The sequence below is a fragment of the Phyllostomus hastatus genome, unplaced genomic scaffold (genome assembly GCF_019186645.2).
Source record: "Phyllostomus hastatus isolate PE091 unplaced genomic scaffold, TTU_PhHast_1.1 phas_scaffold_21, whole genome shotgun sequence".
In the NCBI taxonomy this organism is placed as follows: Eukaryota; Metazoa; Chordata; class Mammalia; order Chiroptera; family Phyllostomidae; genus Phyllostomus; species Phyllostomus hastatus.
The window spans coordinates 23,517,738-23,535,742 of NW_025334017.1; the positions used below are offsets into that span (position 1 = coordinate 23,517,738).

General features: G+C 41.8%; 1 protein-coding gene across 3 annotated transcripts in view; it reads right to left on the minus strand.

Moving 5' to 3' along the window:
• Nucleotides 1-18,005, minus strand: part of NCALD (neurocalcin delta) — a 339,563-nt gene that overhangs the window by 121,578 nt on the left and 199,980 nt on the right. Inside the window, exon 4 of one of the 3 annotated variants that reach the window (XM_045861404.1) lies at nt 16,548-16,644. The exons of 1 other annotated variant lie outside the window; for it this stretch is intronic. The gene's annotated coding sequence lies outside the window, so the exon portion shown is untranslated. Of the gene's footprint in view, nt 1-16,547; nt 16,651-18,005 lie in introns of those variants that run through there. One more of the 3 variants, XM_045861408.1, reaches the window with a different exon arrangement.

Sequence of the window (18,005 nt, forward strand, 5' to 3'; positions counted from 1 at the left end):
ACTCCTTCTGTCTGAAAGGATTAAATCCATCTTTCATGCCAAGGCCATATGTCATGGAGAAGCTAACCTGTTTAGAGCATGATCCCATTAGCAGGAAGTTTATTGGACAATAACATACTTTTGATTCTTCAATGCATCCAATCAGTTCTCACACTGTGAATGAGAGTCCCAAAGTCAAAAACTAGGGGGAAGTGAGGACTCGATGAAACCTCTCACCTTTCATTTGATGCTCTGTTTCTTTGAGCAACTGTATTTCCCTCCAGTGTTTTCCCCGACCACCCCCCTGTTTTCCTGCTGCTTTTTCTTCTCCAGGTAATTGCTCTTCCTTTCCAGCTCCTTCCCCTGCTGCTGAATGCTAGTTTTTAGGCCAGCGCCTTCCTTCTCCCTTTGGGCCTCTCCCTCAGAAGGAAGGCTCAGACACTCTGTACTTCATTCCAAACCAAAATAAAGTGAGCAATCCCCAATGCCTTAGAATGAGATCCCCAAAATTTTCAGTGAGAGGAATGGCTTTTTCTTTCTTCCCAAGCTCTAAGATCCCTGGGCAAAGGGCACGTGGCAGTGAAATCTGCAGGGCTCTGCTGCTTACCTTCACAGCACAGTTTCTCAAAGCATGGAGTGCAATTTTAGGAAGTGCATAGGTAAGGTGGATTCTGGTTGTGTATTTATTGTAATGTGCATTAGAAAAAATATAGCTGGCATATCAAATCTGTAATTTCACAGCCATTACTGCTTCCGATGAAAATATAAAGAGGGAGTGATTTAAAGAAAGATGTTAAGTGAAAGAATAGTATAGATAGAATGTGGATATGGTAAAAATCGTGACGATGAGGCATGAATGACTAAAGCTTGGGAAATACCATGTGATGGAAATGACTTGGAACTAGGGAGAACGGGACATGATGTCAGCTTCTGGCTGTACTTTCTCCTTCCTTGCCAAGGCCTCCAGCTGAGGGCAGAGGGTGGGAATGCAGCTGTTACCCAGGCTGGGATGCACGATTTCACACCAGGGACCAAAATATGTAGCAATGTTTCAGAATGGATAAATCAGATTCATACCCTGCTATAACCAACGATAACATTGCCATTAAATCTACAATTAGAAGCACTCTGGTATAACCCAGTTTAGAGGCTAAAAAGCAACTAATTTGGGTTGTCTGATATTTTCTCATGATTAGACCAGGACTAGATATTTGAGGAAGAATAGTCCTTCCAAGGTGCATAGTCCTTCTCTTTGCATCATATCAGGGAGCAGATGCTATCAATATTACCTGACAGTGGTGATATTAACCTCGGTCCCTCATTTAAGGCAGTGCCTGTGAGGTTGATCAACCAAAAATTCCTCTGTTTTTTTTTCCGCACTCAATTTGTTACACGCATGTGAGTCCAACCTACATGCAAAGAAAATTAACCTTAACCTCCTGGAGGAAGAACTATCACAGAATCTGTGACATATGTTAAAATGACATATTTTGGAAGAGATACTTTGAGACTCTGCAAATATCTTTTTTTCTCCTTAAAGTTGCTCTCTAATATTAGGATTCACCAATGGATCTTATTTCTCAACTGCAACAATTATTGTTGTGATGTTCTAATGATGGTATTCTCTTGCCCTATTTCTTCTACATTTATAGTTTGCAAATCTTGTATGAGAAAAATTTGCTCCTTCTCTCTTATTTATTCATTCATTCTATCATTTATTTATATAAATATGGATTCATCCATATTTATTTCAGTCTTTCAGTTTTAACCTAATAATATCACTACTTTTTTTTTCAGCTCAAATTGTTCCACTTTAGCTATAGTGAACTTTCAGGTTGACCCCCTGTACCTTTAGACATGCTCTATCCTTTAAAAACAATTTTTATCTTTAGTACTTTCAAACTCTCTAGCACTACAAGTGCTCTAAATCCATGTTGTATTTTCTGATGCCTCAGCCCCAGAATCAGTCATTCCCCCAAGGATCCCTGATTTCTTTGGTATTTAGAACAAAGACGTAGAAGCTGGGTATGTTCATTGACATCTGGTATTATTGCTTCTAGGATCTCTTACTGGCCAGGGCTAGAAAATCTATGTATACATGTGAACCCATGCATGCACACACATCTATATTGATTTCTGTATCTATGTATCTGCATGTATTTATAAAAGCATGTGCATATATGTGTGTAAATGAGTGTGTATGTATGTGTGATATATGAGGTCTGTCTGGAAAAAGTCCAGGATTGTTAATATAAGGAGAACAGTTTGTGTGACACTGATGTAACCTCGCAGCCAAGAAGAGTGGACTGGAATGCACATGTGTGAACAATGATGACTTTACTGTACTAGTCAGTGGGGGTGGTAGACACCATTGAGCGAGCACGAGTACTGTGTGGCCGTCACATTCAAAATGAGTGAGTAGAGCAACAGATCTGCACCAAATTTTGCATTAAGCTTGAACATTCCTCCACTGAAACAGATGATTCAGAAGGCTTTCAAAGACAATGCAACAAGTGCAGTGCAAATACAAGTGTGGCACTAATGTTTCAAAGATGGTCAGTAATCTGTTGAAAGTGATCCACTTTCTGGAAGGCCTGCAATGAGCAGAGCACCTGAGAACACTGAACATGTATGGGCTGCAATCAACAAAAATCAGAGAACTGTGTGAGGTTCCAAGATGCCTACTTTGCAGGGGACTGAGGCATCATTGTCCTATGTACAATGTTTCTTATATCTTGTATCTTCTTCAATAAATGTCTCTATTTTTCATATTACGTGGCTGGACACCTTTCGGACAGACCTGTATACACACACACACACACACACACACACACACATACGTATATACCTTTGTATAATATGCATACATATACATATGTATGTGTATAAATATAAGATTACATTAATATCCTCAGATCTGCTTTTAATCTACTGGCTTAACACTGACAGCCAATATTATCTTAAAGGCTTCACTTTGCATTTAAAACCCTGGATCAGTAACTGTTATGGGCCGATGTCCAAAAAGATGTGTTGAAGCCCCAACCCCCAGTATCTCAGAACAATCTTATTTGAAAATACAGTCGTTGAAGATGTAATAGTTAAGGTGAGGTCATAATGGAGTAGGGTGGAACCTTAATCCCACAACTGGTGTCCTTAAAGAAGAGAAGACGGAAAAGGAAGACAACCCGTGAAGATGGAAGTAGACGTCAGAGTGATTCTGCCACTGACCAAGGAACACCTGGGCTATGAGCAGCTGGAAGAGACAGGATTCCTCCCGACGGCCTTCGGGGAGAGCATGGCCCTGTCAGCACCCTGACTGCAGGCTTCTGGCCTCCCACACTGTGGGAGAATACCTTTCTGTTGTCCCACGGCACTCGGTTTGTGACACTGGGTTACAGCAGCCCTAGGAAACTAATACAGCACCTGTGTGTTTGATGCTGTCTACGTTCTCTTCTGGATGTGTCTGGGAATACACACAGTATCCACCTTGCTTCAAAGGCTACCTCAGTTAGATTGCACTTACGACTGTAGGGATCCCATGTAGCCTGAGTTATTGTTATGTTATTTTTAGAATAATCTTGTATTTTCTTTCCGTAAGTTGAAGATCTTTGCAATATGTTTGCTATGGAATAAAGTCCTTTTTGAATTTTGTTTAGCCAAAAAAAAAAAAAAGGACCATCAGCCCTGGCTGGCGTAGCTCAGTGGATTGAGCGTGGGCTGCAAACCAAAATGTCGCGGGTTCGATTCCTAGTCAGGGTACATGCCTGGGTTGCAGGCCACGGCCCCCAGCAACCGCAAATTGATGTTTCTCTGTCTCTCTTTCTCCCTCCCTTCCCTCTCTAAAAATAAATAAATAAAATCTTTAAAAAAAAAGAAATAGGCTTTAAAAAAAAGACCATCTAGATCCTTCCTATATATCTGTCCTTAGTAGCAAAGATGATCACTTATTTTCTAGTACCTCCCTACCACCTGGTGCAGTACCAGGTACGGGGTAGGAACTTGCTAAATGTTTGCTGACCTGAATATCTGCAGGCTTCCTCTGTCAACCCACTAGATTAGACAGGAGGGTCTCCCTTCTAAGACGTTTTTTATTGCCTTAAGCTCTGCTGGGTGAAGTCCTCCCTCCCTCCCCTTTCCTCTCCCTCCCTCCCTCCCTTCCCTCTTCCCTACTAACCCCACTGTCCTCCAACCGATATTCATTGAACACATACCATGTCCATACCAGAGCTCTAGACACTAAAGAATTAGCAGTGAACAAAAGACACAAAAATCCATGATATCTTAGAGGCTTACATTCTAATGGAGAAGAAAAATCTCGAATCTGAAATTGCAAATCACCACTGTTTGAGTGACAGCATTGCAAATCGACAATGTTTAAGTGATCAGGGTGATAGAATGCGCTTTGGGAATGGTTTCCATGGCTCATTTGGCCAGCTGTGGTCTTGTGGCCGCTTCCCCCACAACCAAGGCTCCAGCTGAACAGCCGTATTTTTCTTATCCTATGTCTAAATTCCTGTCCCTTTCCTAAGAGGAAGAGTGAAGGAATGAGGAGAATCAGGGGAGAAAACAAATGCGCCAGAAAGAAAGAGAGGAAGGAATGGGAATAATGATTTTCCTGCAGCACATTTAAAAGCCAGCCCTCCCTGAGCTGTGCCAGGGCAACGGCAATGGCCTTGCCTGTGCTCACAGCTTTATTGTTGTTGCATCACTGAGTTGACCACATAGCTGCATAACAATAATGACTGGCCAGTACTGAGAACGTTACATGCCAGGAAGTGGCCTAGACACTCACCAGCTTGAACCCACTTTCTCCTCACCACAATGCTCTGAGACAAGTACTATTGTTTTTCATTTCACAGGTGAAGAGCTGGGTGCTCACAGAGGTAGTCATTTGTTCCGAGTCCCACAGTTAGTCAGCAGCAGAGTCCAGACACAGATGTTTGTGGTTTGGACCCCAAAGTCCTGGCCCTTCCCCTGTTTCCAGAGAACCCCCTTCCCCAAAAGGAGGCACCAGCTGGCTAGGGCTGCCCAGCCTGTACAGCCTACGGGCAGGATTTCCTTCCACAGCAACAGACCTTCTCGGCAACCCTGTCCCTTTTACCACTCCATTGTATTTTCCTCTACCCCCCACCCAGTGTTCTGTATCCCCTCGTTACTCGGGTAACAGATATTTGAGTGGCATTTGCTGGATTTCCAATGGTCACAGTCTGTCTTTCCCAGCACCTCTTAGCCTTTTAATTCTCTCCTCATTATTTAAGCCAGCATGGAGCAATTTTCCAAAACATCCAATTAGCAAGTGCACAGAAGGGACTGGGTCCGTAATTAGTTAATGATCTAGGGCACAACAAGGCAGAAGCAAAGCTGAGGGTGTGCAAAGTACCAAAAACTGACCCCGCAGGAGGGAGGTGCACATGTTCTAGGACCCTTCCTCCACCCTTCCTCAGGAGGGAGGAGGAGCCCAGCAATCTGCTAATTCAAACCCCCAAAAGCCCCTCCAGGATTTGGGATTGAACAGACATCAGTCACTGGGTGACAGTCTCCCGGGGAACATCTTCCCATCCAGGATGAGTGGCTGCCTTTGTTCCAGTGGTGAAAGGATTCGTTCCCCCTTGTTTCCGTGTGGGGAAGGCTGGCTCTCTTTCCTTCCACAGTTGTTCCCACTTCTTTAGAGGTAGTCTGTCCCGCAAGATGGCCCCAATGCCCGGCATGTCCTGCTTTTCCTGAAAGCAGAATCCAGGTTAGAACGCTGGGATTTAAGAGCCCGGTCTACGATGGCTGTGGAGGCAGAGAAAGGGAAGAGAGCAGAGCGTCGGGATTCTCTACAGCTACTATTCCAGCGTGGAGAAGACAGAGGGCTGGGGTAGAAGCGCCTCCAGATCAAATTCACCCCGACATCGACTTGTCCGACACCCCTGGTGAAGGGTAAACGGCAGGAGCATGCTAGCTCTGCTCTCAGTGAAAGCGTTACCTCTTCATCAGGAAGAAGCAGAAATGACATTTGCTGTTGGTTATTTGGGACTCCAGTCACTGCCTGAAAGACCAGAGCCGGCAAAACAAGGAGTCTGAAAAGTATTACAGCAAGTTCCCACATCTCACGGGGGTGACATAACCACCACCGCATACTCGCCAGCAGCGAAAATAGAGTCTTACATGGAACCGTAGAGTTGAAGGAACCTTTTACTCCTTTTCTTACCTACAGCCTAATTTCCTTTTGGTTCTAGCTTGGACTAATGCCAGCTTTCAGGGCTGATCTCTGCACTTAAGGGAGTGTGTCTAAAACCACCCTTCCCACACACACCACAGTCTAAGCACGCTGCTTATTACCATGACAATGAATATAGCCATGTCAGAAGAAAGGGAAAGGAAAATGAAGATACCCACCAGGACGTTTATAAGACATACTACTTGCTGCTACTGGTCAAAAGAGTAACTACTATGATGTGCACGTTGCTAAGCAATGTTGCAATTTCAGTCCTTAATAACTCCATTAGTAACACAGGATGGGACACACTACATTTTGGGAATGTTGAGATGCTTTGCCTTACTTCTGTGAATAATCAGCCTCAGCAACCGCGGCTTCCAACACAAAGCAGAAATGATTAGCCTCCGTCGCCCGGCTGGGATGCGTGTGAGAGCCCAGCAGTAAATGTCCTGTGGGGAAGGCTAAGGGCTCTCTGCTAAGCTGCTCCCCCACAGTGCCCGCCAGTCTTAAAAAATGAATGAATTAATAAATAAGCACACATGCTTTCCATAAGATGTCTGCTCTCCACTCTTGTGTTTGTATATAAAGCAAGTGCTAAAAAATTGTGAATTTTAAATACACTTAAAGATTGGGAGTAAAATGATTCTACAAATGTTTAATTGTCTGATTCCAACATAACACTGCTTTGGAGGATGCTGTGTGAGGGTGACCAGCTCTGCAGGCCCGTCCCAAGTCCTGTACTGATGGCAATGGTCCTCTGGCTTACAGATACGAGGAAGCAGCTCAGATGTGGCTGCCATCGAATGGCTTCCTGTGTCTTTCTCCCAGCATTCCCTGGTTACCCCAAATTCCCAGTGACCCAGAATTCACAGTATCCAGTATTCCCCAGTTACTCAGCATTTCCCAGTTACTAGGTACGTATTAGGAAGAAGTAATCTGCAAAAAATACTAATAATCACCTTTTCAGCAGGATTCTACCAATGGAATTCTGGAATTTTCCATCTTTAGACAAGCAGTGCTGCACGACAGACACTATTGTATCATAGTTAGAGCGTGGAGTCTGGATGGAACCAGACTCTCTCAGGTGAATCTCAACAACACAACTTCTCACTGAAGTAACTTCGGGCAAATGAATGTCTTCTTGCCTCTGTGTCTCACCCGCAACTGCAATGCTTCAATAAGTTGATTTACATAAAATGCTTTGAACAGTGCCTCCTTCTAGCACCTTCTGGCTCTGGAGCAGAGCCATATAAGTATTTGCAAGAGTCTTCAATTGCTCACCTCCACCCCCCCCAATTAAAAGAAAGCAAATACCACCATTTGTAAAGGACAAAAGAAGCTGACTCCAGAGGGCACCCGTAGGATCTGTATTTGCTGCTTTTAAATTTCCAAGGAAGCCACTGATCTAATAAAGCTAGAAATAACCAAATTTCAAATTCCTATAACATCAAACTGTTACTAATTATGGTTCTGGTCATGTGCCATATGTTTCCCAGAAATAACAAATGTTCCATCCATGGAAAAGTAAGTGGCTAATAAGGGTAGAAAAAACATATATAGTAAACGTCCTTGTTTTTCTTGGCTGTTAACTTTAATATAATGAAACATTCAATGAAAAAAATATGAACATTCAACTGCAACTACTTCTACACTCCAGAAAGACTCTTGAACTACTGAAAGTTAGAAATCTATTTTCAAATAGCATTGTCAAGCAATTTCTTTGGAATCTTACATTTTAAAGTTTGAAAAATATAACTCAGTTCTCAGTGTTTTTCCCAGTAGAAATTACAGTGATAGATGTTAAACTAACTCCATGTGATTCTCATTTTCAGAAACACAATTTTAGACTGTTTAAGAGTGTCAATGTATCCCCTTGGGTTGCATTTAAAAAAAAAGCCATTTTAGCTTTAAATATAGCTTTTTTGTGTGGGTTGCTTTTTTTTCTACTAGGAACACATTTCCCTGAGACAATTTCTCAATCCTGCTATTTAACAGGCAAAATCCTTTAGATTTTTAAAAATATCCCTTTATTTTATTTAAATATGACTTAAGTGGATTTTTGCAACTATCTCATGAAAGGAAATGAATTATTAATCAAGTGACTGTCATTTACAAAGGCCAGACCAGCACTGGGAAGCTGGAGGTGTGGTTTATTTCAGTACATTTTTTTACTAAAGACCACGTATCTTTAAAATAAATCAGTCTGATACTCTCATTCATCCCTATTTTCTGATGTTGATAAGATATGATAATCCAACAAATTCACAACTATCAACAACCAAACCTAAAACAAAAACAAACTAAGCAAACAACCAGAACAGGAACAGATTCATAGAAATGGAGATCACGTGGAGGGTTATCAGCAGGGAAGGGGCCGGGGGAGAATGAGGGAAAAGGTACAGGGAATAAGAAGCATAAATAGTAGTGACAAAACAGACAGGGGGAGGTTAAGAATAGAATAGGAAATGGAGAAGCCAAAGAACTTATGTGTATGACCCATGGACATGAACTAAGGTCGGGGAATGCTGGTGAGAGAAGGGGTACAGAGTAGAGGGAAATAAAGGGGAGATAAAATGAGATGACTGTAATAGTATAATCAATAAAATATATTTTTAAAAAGGACATATAATCCTGTCGGTGTTAAAAAGTGATCAAGATCTGATCCAAGCTACTTTGGAGACCGGTCCTGTTTATCCACAGTGGGATCGTACTGCCTGCACTAAGGGCGCTCACTATGTGACAGGCAGAGCTGGGTGCTGAATTACAGGGCTAAAAAAGCAGGCTAGGTTCTGTCCTCACGGAGCTTATAGTCTAGGGCGGTGCTGCTTACAGTGTGGTCTGTGGGCCAGCACTACCCAATGAACTACTCCTTATCAGACTGCAACAGGACAGGTAATTGTGCAGACAATTCTACCATGACTGGGCATTGCTACCACACCCAGCGTGTGATCATGTGGATCCATCTCGCCTCACTGGATGACTGCCAAACTTGCACCATGAATTTGGCGCGGCGGGATCAAAGGACTGGTCAGGACAGGAGGACATGTATTGGCTGTGACAAACTGAAAATTTAAAATAATCTACTCCTTCCAATACCTAGTTTAAGAAGCATTAGTCTAGGAAAGGGAAAGGAGCAGGGAGAGAGAGAGGGAGGGAGGAGAGGGAGAAAGAGAGTTTCATTCTAGGTGAGAATATCTTAAAAAGTTTCATGGAAGAAATGATTCTTTTTTTTAAATGTTAGGATCTTAGAATCTCAATATATATTACCAACTGCTGCTTTGAAGAAAATCCAACATAGAAAAGGCTTAAGCTGTTGATCAATAGAATCGGAAGGGACTTGATTTTCCTTCATCTCTTCTGTTTCCCATGAATTAAACAAGTAATCAAAGGAAGAGATAGAAAATGAAAGTCAAGATAAAGAGGGAAAAACAAAGATCAAGATAACCCAAATTTCAGTTCAACCCTTGGGTTAGTGAGCATGGGCCATATTTCTTTTTCTTTTTCTTTTTTTTAAATTGAATTTATTGGGGTGGCATTGATCAATGAAATTATACAGGTTTCAAGTGTACAACTACAGAATACGTCATCAATATATTGTATCGTGTGTTCACCACCAAAGTCAAGTCTCCTTCCATCACCATTTATTCCCTTTTACCCTCTTCCACCTCCCCCCTCCCCCTTTCCCTCTGGTGATCACCGTACTGCTGTCTGTGTCTGTGAGTTCTTTCTTTGCTTAATCCCTTCACATGTTTCTTCCGGGCCCCCCGGCCCCCTCCACTCTTAGAGCTGTCAGTCTGTTCTCTGTATCTATGAGTCTGTTTCTATTTTGTTTGTTTATTTTTTTTATTTATTAGATTCCATGTGTAAGTGAAATCATATGGTATTTGTCTTTCTCTGACTGGCTTATTTCACTTAGCATAACACTCTTCAGGTTCATTCATGCTGTTGCAAAAGTAAGATTTCCTTCATTTTAATGGCTGAGCAGTATTCCACTACGCAAATGTACCACTACTATTTTATCCACTCATCTACTGATGGACACTTGGGCTGCTTCCAAACCTAGTCTATCATAAATAACACTGCAATGAACGTAGGTAGGGGTGCTTACTTTCTGCACATATAGTAAAATTGGAATGATACAGAGAAAAAGTAATTCTTGAGCATGGATTGAGATTTAAGAGGTAGAGACAACAGGATTAGGAAAATGAAGGAGGAAAAGTACCAGAATGTCCTGGCCCACCGGGTTCATTGCAGTTGGAGTGTGACATGGGGGTGGGGCCAACGGGAGTAAAGGAGATAAATGTGAAAGGTCAATGGCAGCCAGCTAGCAGAGGACGTCTAATGCCATGGAAAAGAATTAGAACTTTATTTCTGAGACAACCGCAAGTTCTTAAATATTCCTGAACATGATAGTGACATGGACTGAAGTAATATTGGTCTCATTTGCATATTGGTCTCCATATGTAACACTTTGAGGTAAGGGGCCTACGGGGCCTTTAGGTGAAGTAAATAATAATAGTAAAAAGGAACTTTTAAAAATAGTTATTCCAGTGGTGTCTTATGTTAGTCATATTTCTAAGTAAACTCAGGTAATCTTAAGTATTCCCAGGCACCACAGCATAGTAAACTACCACTTCAGAAGATCTAATCCTGTATGATTGAAGTGATTTTAAAATGTCATTTCTTAGCTTATAGTACTTATCACATTTGTATAGGGAGAACACATATTCATGTTTTCACAAACTCTGATTAAACCACAGAGATTAAGGAACCTGAAACCAACAGACCATTGTAAAAACTTACACTCTAATGTCAAGGACCACCCCCAAGGAACACAGGAGTGTCCCTTTTTTCTCTCTTGTTCTCTGCTTCCTATAAAACCAGAACTGAACTCATTAACTGCGCCTCATTTTAAGTTCCTGTGTATCACCAAAAAGCAATTAATCCTTGCAGCCGACCACCTGGGAGTGTTTGCCAGCATTCAGATTTTCACAAATGTACCTTTAAAAAAATAGTTAAGCCACTAAGTAAGTTTTAAATTTGGAGGGTAAAATTTCATAAGCTGTTTAACAAATCAAACAGGACTCCCAAAGGGTATGCCCTCTCCCCAAACAAAACAAACAAACATACAAACAACAACAAAAAACCCAACGTTATTACCATGTTAGAATTCCACACATTTGGCTGAGTAAAAATATGATTGATTATTTAGTCTTCTAATTCTGGTTTCCTAATTTTTTAAGTTGTGGTATAGGAACTATGGAATTATAAAGAGGCCATCCTGCTGAACTGAAAGTTATGCATTTAGCATCGGCCATGTCTGCAACACTACCACTGCAATACAAAGCTCAGGCACAGTGCCACGGGTCACTCATGGGCCATGATGCACTAAAGCAGAGGTTCTCAACGTAGAGTGGCGCTGCCCCTCACAGAAGACATTTGGCAATGGGTAGAGATGGATGCGGGGACACTACTGGCACCAGATCGCCACTGAACAATCTACACTGCATAGGACAACCCCTCACAACAGAATGATCTGGTCCAATGTGTCAACTGTGTTACAGTCGGGAAGCCCTGTACTAAAGAATCACATGAACAGCATTCCCATCCTTCCTCTTGGCATATGTGAAAATCACTTTAACTCATGCAATCTGAAAATCAGAAACAAAGAAGTCCCTGAAGATTGAAGCAGATCATTAGTCCTGGCTTGTGTGGATCAGTGGATTGAATGCTGGCCTGGGAACTAAGGGGTCGCTGGTTCCATTCCTAGTCAGGGTACATGCCTGGGTTGTGGGCTGGGCCCCCAGTGGGTTGTACGCAAGAGGCAACCACACGTTGATGTTTCTCTCCCTCTCTTTCTCTCTCCCTTCTCCTCTAAAAATAAATAAATACTATTTTTTAAACAACAGATCATTATTATGCCTCCTTTTGATATAATGAAGTACCCCCCGATTTTTGTAAGCAAGACCTGAAGGTGCCCCGTACATATTTAATTCCACCAATGGTACTGTGTTATATACAGATTCACAAACATTGTCCTCAGGACACGTTCAAGCAGATCTCCAGAAAGGGCAGGTCTGGGTGAAAACTCAAACAAGGCTCCAGATACGTAGTATTTTCGGAGCTGTAAGTCACTGATGATGTTAAGATGCATCATCAGCTAAATAACAGCTTTTGGGGATGTGGCAAAGAAATACTTCTACTTAAACATGAACATTGATTGTAAAATGTGAACCCTTTGTAGCGATAGTAAATATGCAAAATCTATATAGTATATTAAGTATGTGAGCAGATATACTAAGCTTTTTTCTAAAAAGAAATAGAAAAATAGATTAAGTGTATAAGAAGGTATACTAAACTCTTTCTGTAAAAAGAACCAGAAAGACTGAAATACTCTCCCTGGGATCTTTCTCCATCGGTGTTAGTCTCAGCTATTTTCCACCTAAGTTTTTACACTGTCCCCTCAACCTGCCGCCCCCACTCCAGGAAGAGGTCGCCCCCACTCCAGGAAGAGGTCGTGAGATGCAGGGTGGGTCGCAGTACCTCCACTAGATCCTCAGAAACAGAATGAACTAACACAAACTTCACAGGTTCCCTCTATTGTCCTCTCTTGGGATTTCTCCAAGTCTTTGACTGTGCATTGAGTACTGCACAGAACAGCTGTCCTAGCACCACTACAGCATATGACTTCATGTAACTAAACAAAGAAATAAATGCGCTTAGATGCAATACATACAATACTTGAAATTATTTTTAAATTCCATCTAAAAGCCAGTGACACCAATTACACATAAAGAAAAACTTACTATAAAACCTATATATTTGCCTATTGGCATATTATCTGCTTGTTCCAGTAGAAGTTAAAATCCATGTGAACAGGGATTTTGTCTGTGTTTAAATGAGTGAGTGAATGAATGAGTGAATTTCTTTTTTCAAACAGCAGAGTCATTATGCAACTGCAGACTTCTTTAATTTTCACACTAATGACAGGAGGCAACAGGACTCACTTCATGTTATGAACTATACATGTCCATTCATTCATTCCCTACTGAGTCTTTCATGACCTGCCCCTGCCACCCCTCCAGTTTTCCCTCACATCACGCCCCCACTACTCCCAGCAATGCTGGCGTCGGTTCAGTTCCCAGGAAGCTCCATGCTCTTCTGTCTCGGAGCCTCTGCCCAGAACACCATCCTCTCCATCCCCAGCCCCTTCACATTTCTGCAGGAGGCTTCCCTGCTCACCGCTTAAACCGGGTGTTGTGCCTGTGTTGGATAGTTTCATAGTTTCTCATGTTTGGTTCGGTCTGGTTTTCATTACAGGACCTATCACAGGTGTAAAATATATTTGTGGAATTATTCGCTTGATGTCTCGCCCCACCCCACACCCCTCGCTGTAGGCAGAAGCCAGGACTGCCTGGCTCCCCATTCACAGCCCCATCATCTGGCACGGCACCTGTCAGATCGCAAGCACTCAACCAGTATTTATTGAATAAATACATGCATTGTGTTTCTAGGAGCATAATCTGTTACCAAATATATGAGTCCATGTATTCTGTATGAATACGTGAGTATTGGGATTAAACTCCATGTATATGAGTCCATGTTCTACTGTACCGTTCTTCCTCGGACTCAAGTTAGGTGCTTAATCAAACTTCCTGGTGAATTGAGACCATCATTTATCTACTGCAAGCTACATTCTCGGAAATCTACACGGCCCTACAAGAACTTGTAATATTGCTCAGAACTCAACTGCTTTCTATTCTGTTTCAACATACTAATAAAAAAGCAGTTTGCTTTTTTCTTTTTCTCACTTAATTTATTAGTTGTTCTGGCATTAAGAACATAACTGGGTGGAAAATGGTGGTCAGGAAATCAATTATTTGGATAATGAGTATTTACTTGTTTCTATGCCTGTATTTTAAAACCTCTGGAAACAGATTTTAATTATCCTCTAAGTATTTGGTGTCTTGTACTCACAGCCTCTTAGATAATCTCTCCCCATTGCTGTTCCTGAGTGAAAGATTCTCTGTTTCACAAAACAGGAGCTTTTGTTAGAGAAGAATTTATGGAACACTGAAGATACAGAGTAGCAAACTCCTAAGCTAAAAGGATTAAGACAATATTTTTTAAGAGGAGGAGCAGCAAGAAAGAGGTCTTTAATGCAGAAAACTATAGAAAACCATAATTCTGTACAATCCCATGTAACTAAGGAGCTAGTCACATAGGAAGCCCTGGGGAGGAGTAAGGAATTCTTGAGGATCCAGATAAAATGACTGCAGCCCAGAGGAGCTAAAGAGAGACACCGAGACAACAGCAAATCAGAAATAATTATAAACCTGAATTTTATTTGTATACTTCACCTTAAAATAGTTTCTTTACATACCTCTTCCGTACCTATGGTTACCAGGACCTCTGTCACTAGGCAATTTTTATTCAAAAGTGTGGAACCCTTCAAATAAAATTCCAGAAATCCCAGGAAATTGGGGCAGAAGCTGCTAACTGAAGCCACCCTCTCAAAAGCCTGAGACAGGAAGCTTAGCCCCCTGTAAAGGGCTCACCCTCATCCCGGCCTTGGTTGCTCCCTTCACAAGCTAACAGTGGTCGGACGGGGGCTCAATCACTGCCTCAGAGCCTTTCTGTCCGTTTCTCATCCCAGCTGTCCTCCTCCAGGTCTGGCAGATGCTTCAGATCTGCAGCACGAAGTCCTGCAACCTCTCCTTGTTCCACAGAAACCAGAGGTGAAGCAGAGCGTATTTGGGGCTCACACGAGAAGGGCCTCCCCAGGGAGGGGTCACCCGTCCCTGAGATCACCAACAGAAGAGAGACCTGGGTGCTGGAGGAGGAGCAGAAACGACCGGGAGCCAACAGCAGCCATACCGACTGCCTACACCTCCAGGTAATGGGAAAAGATTCTTACGTTGAATTGCACTCCTGCTTTACTGTCTTTTGGCGCTCTCTTATTATTCTTCAGTTGAAATTAGAAAGATCCAAGAAACTAATGCAATGGCTAGGACTGTATTCAGGGTCGTGACAGTCACAAGTAGTTCGACCAGAGCACTATCTACAAGAAGCAGCCTCTCAGGCTGCCTCATCCCGGCCAACTCCAATGCACAGTTCTGTCTTGGCCTCCAGCAGAAAGGCACTGGGGCTGAGACTTAATTCTCAATGTCAGGAAGAGAGAGGAAAAAAACAACAAACTTTAGACTTTACTTAGCACAGCTTCAAATATTTCTTTACTGTTCTACAGATCTCATTCAGAGGACTGACCTACCAAATCTGGAAAACAGACTTTTCACTTTCACTTTCTTATGACATTCAGGCGAGCCGTGTTGCTCAGCAGATACTTACTAATAGGCCATAGAGACTTGGAGGGGATAGAGGAAGTAGGACGAGTGAAGCACATTTATGTTTCCTTTTATATCAACTTACCTCCCTCCTCCAATATCAGTAAATTTACTGCAATATCAGTAAAACACAAAGCAACGTTTGATTCTTGCCCACGTTTATTTTATTTCTGTCATTTGATCCTCATATAAAACTATTTGGTCAAGTAAATATTGGATTAATTTTATGCTTCATTTACAAACAGCCCCCAAAATGTATTGCCAGGGCCTAAGCCATATACCTTGCTTCTAAATCTTGGCTGGCTCTCATCTGGGGCCAGGAGCATATTTTGAAAATATCCACAAAATTCATATACCAGGTTTCCCTTTCTGAAAAGCCAGTTTCCTAAATATCCCACAAGATGGCTTTTGAGACCCACATCAACACACTGAGAAAGTAATAAGGTTCCTGTCTTAATAGGAAATGCACTGCTGTGGCCGCTGCCATCCAGATGATACTGCAGTAGAATTTCAGAAGGACCTTTTCTGAATTAGAAAACATCCCTTCCACTTGCTGCCCAGTATCCACTTAAATTCTCCATACCAAATGAGTAGATCGAGAAAGAAAGGAGGGGCATGTACATGTACGTATTACCCATTTTTTTTTTTTGGCCAGGAAGCAAGACAGGTTTTTAAATGATCAGTTATCTTGTTTTGTTTTGTTTTTAAGTGAATTTCTTATACTCAAGTAAGGTTTCTATGTAATCAGAGTCACCAGAGAAGGGAGCAGAATATTATAAAAATTTAGACTGGGGCCACAGTTTTCTTTTTCAGTAACATGAATTTATCAAGACTTAAAAATGGAAACGTATACCTCACGGCAAAACCTTAATGACAGATGTCAGCTAGCATATTCCATTCACCAAAGACCAAAACACAGAAACAGGCAACAGCCTCACTAGGAGGCAGTAACTTTGCATTCTGAGTCATAAGTTACACAGTTTGAAACTCAGGCATTCAAAGGGGTGAAAAAAGTAACTCACAGTACGCAGCCACGTGTAGCCTCAGGACTCGGAGCCTCCCACAGTATCGTGGCGGATTTTATCAGCGGCAGATTTTATCACCAGTGGTTCTGTGGCCCTGCAATTGAGACCACTCATAATCAATGAATATTTTACTTGCAGATTTGACAGCCCAGTTAAGCAGTTTACATAAGGCTGTTGCGTTTAATTCTTCTGTAGCTGCCTTTATAAACAGGAAACAGGAAACATACCTCCAAGAACACTGACATATTTCAGTCTAATTGGTCTTTGTCTGTATCACAGCAGGTGATAGGTACAATCCCTAAAACAGCAGGCTCATGTCCTGGCATTACACACTCTAAAGTCCTTTAGACAGGTGTTATGCAAGCAATTTATTCTAGGGAGGAACAGGCATTCTTAGTAACATTCAAGCTTTATGGCCTTAATCCTGGAAGGACTATAAACTTTAGGATAAATTCGTGTATATATACACACATGTATGAATTATATATATATATATAACTGTGTAATATATTAAGTAATATATTATTTAAAATAATAAATAACATTAAAATAATGTACATAACTTTTCCTGAAATATATAAAAACTACCATTCAGCAATCTTTTGGCTATGAATAACAGAAAACCCAACTCAAATTCACTGACACAAATAAATAACAACAAAAAAAAGAAAATATTTTGGTTCATTGAACTGTGGGGGGAAAACCCCAGATGCAGGGTTGGTTTGGGAAGCCAGAGGTTCACACTATCATTTGATTCTCTGCAGTTCTCTTGGCACAGGTGTTCTCTGTAAATTGACTTGAACTTCCAGCTGCCTCCCCTCCTGGTACAAAAAATAAAGGCTACAGCAGCTGAAGGCCACACATCCACCTTCCAAGGGGACAGTGTAGCATGCTGGCTGTCTCGGTCTGACGGAGTTGCTCAGACTGCCCATTGCTAAACCAGTCACCAAACTGTGCTGGCTGGCTTTAAATTAAGCGAGGTTTATCCGTGGAGGTGTGGGTAGAATCATTCTGAAGAAAAAATCTTGTGGAAAGACATTTAAGATACTGTGAGGAAGGGAAAGGGTGTAGGGGAAGAATACTGGGGAGAAAATCAACAAGTGTGCACAGAGACACCGCTCAGCAACAATCTGGATCTGGAGGTTGGTGCTGGAGGATGTGCACCCGGGAAACACTAGCTCTGGGGCTATCGGAAGATGCCTGAAACAGAAAGAACTGAGGTTCAACAGATGATTACCCAAGTCTTTACATTCAGTCAAACTTCCGAGTCACAGTAGATTTGCTCTCTGAGAAAATAGCTCAGCATCTTTCCTCCTTGTTTACAAAATACATTTTATGGTATATCAAGGGCTCTGACATTTGATCTTCCGTTCTGTCACCACTGAGGATCTATGTACAGCACTTCCTTGTATCTGGTACAGCATGTCCGGCTACCAAGAAAAAATTGCCCGGCAG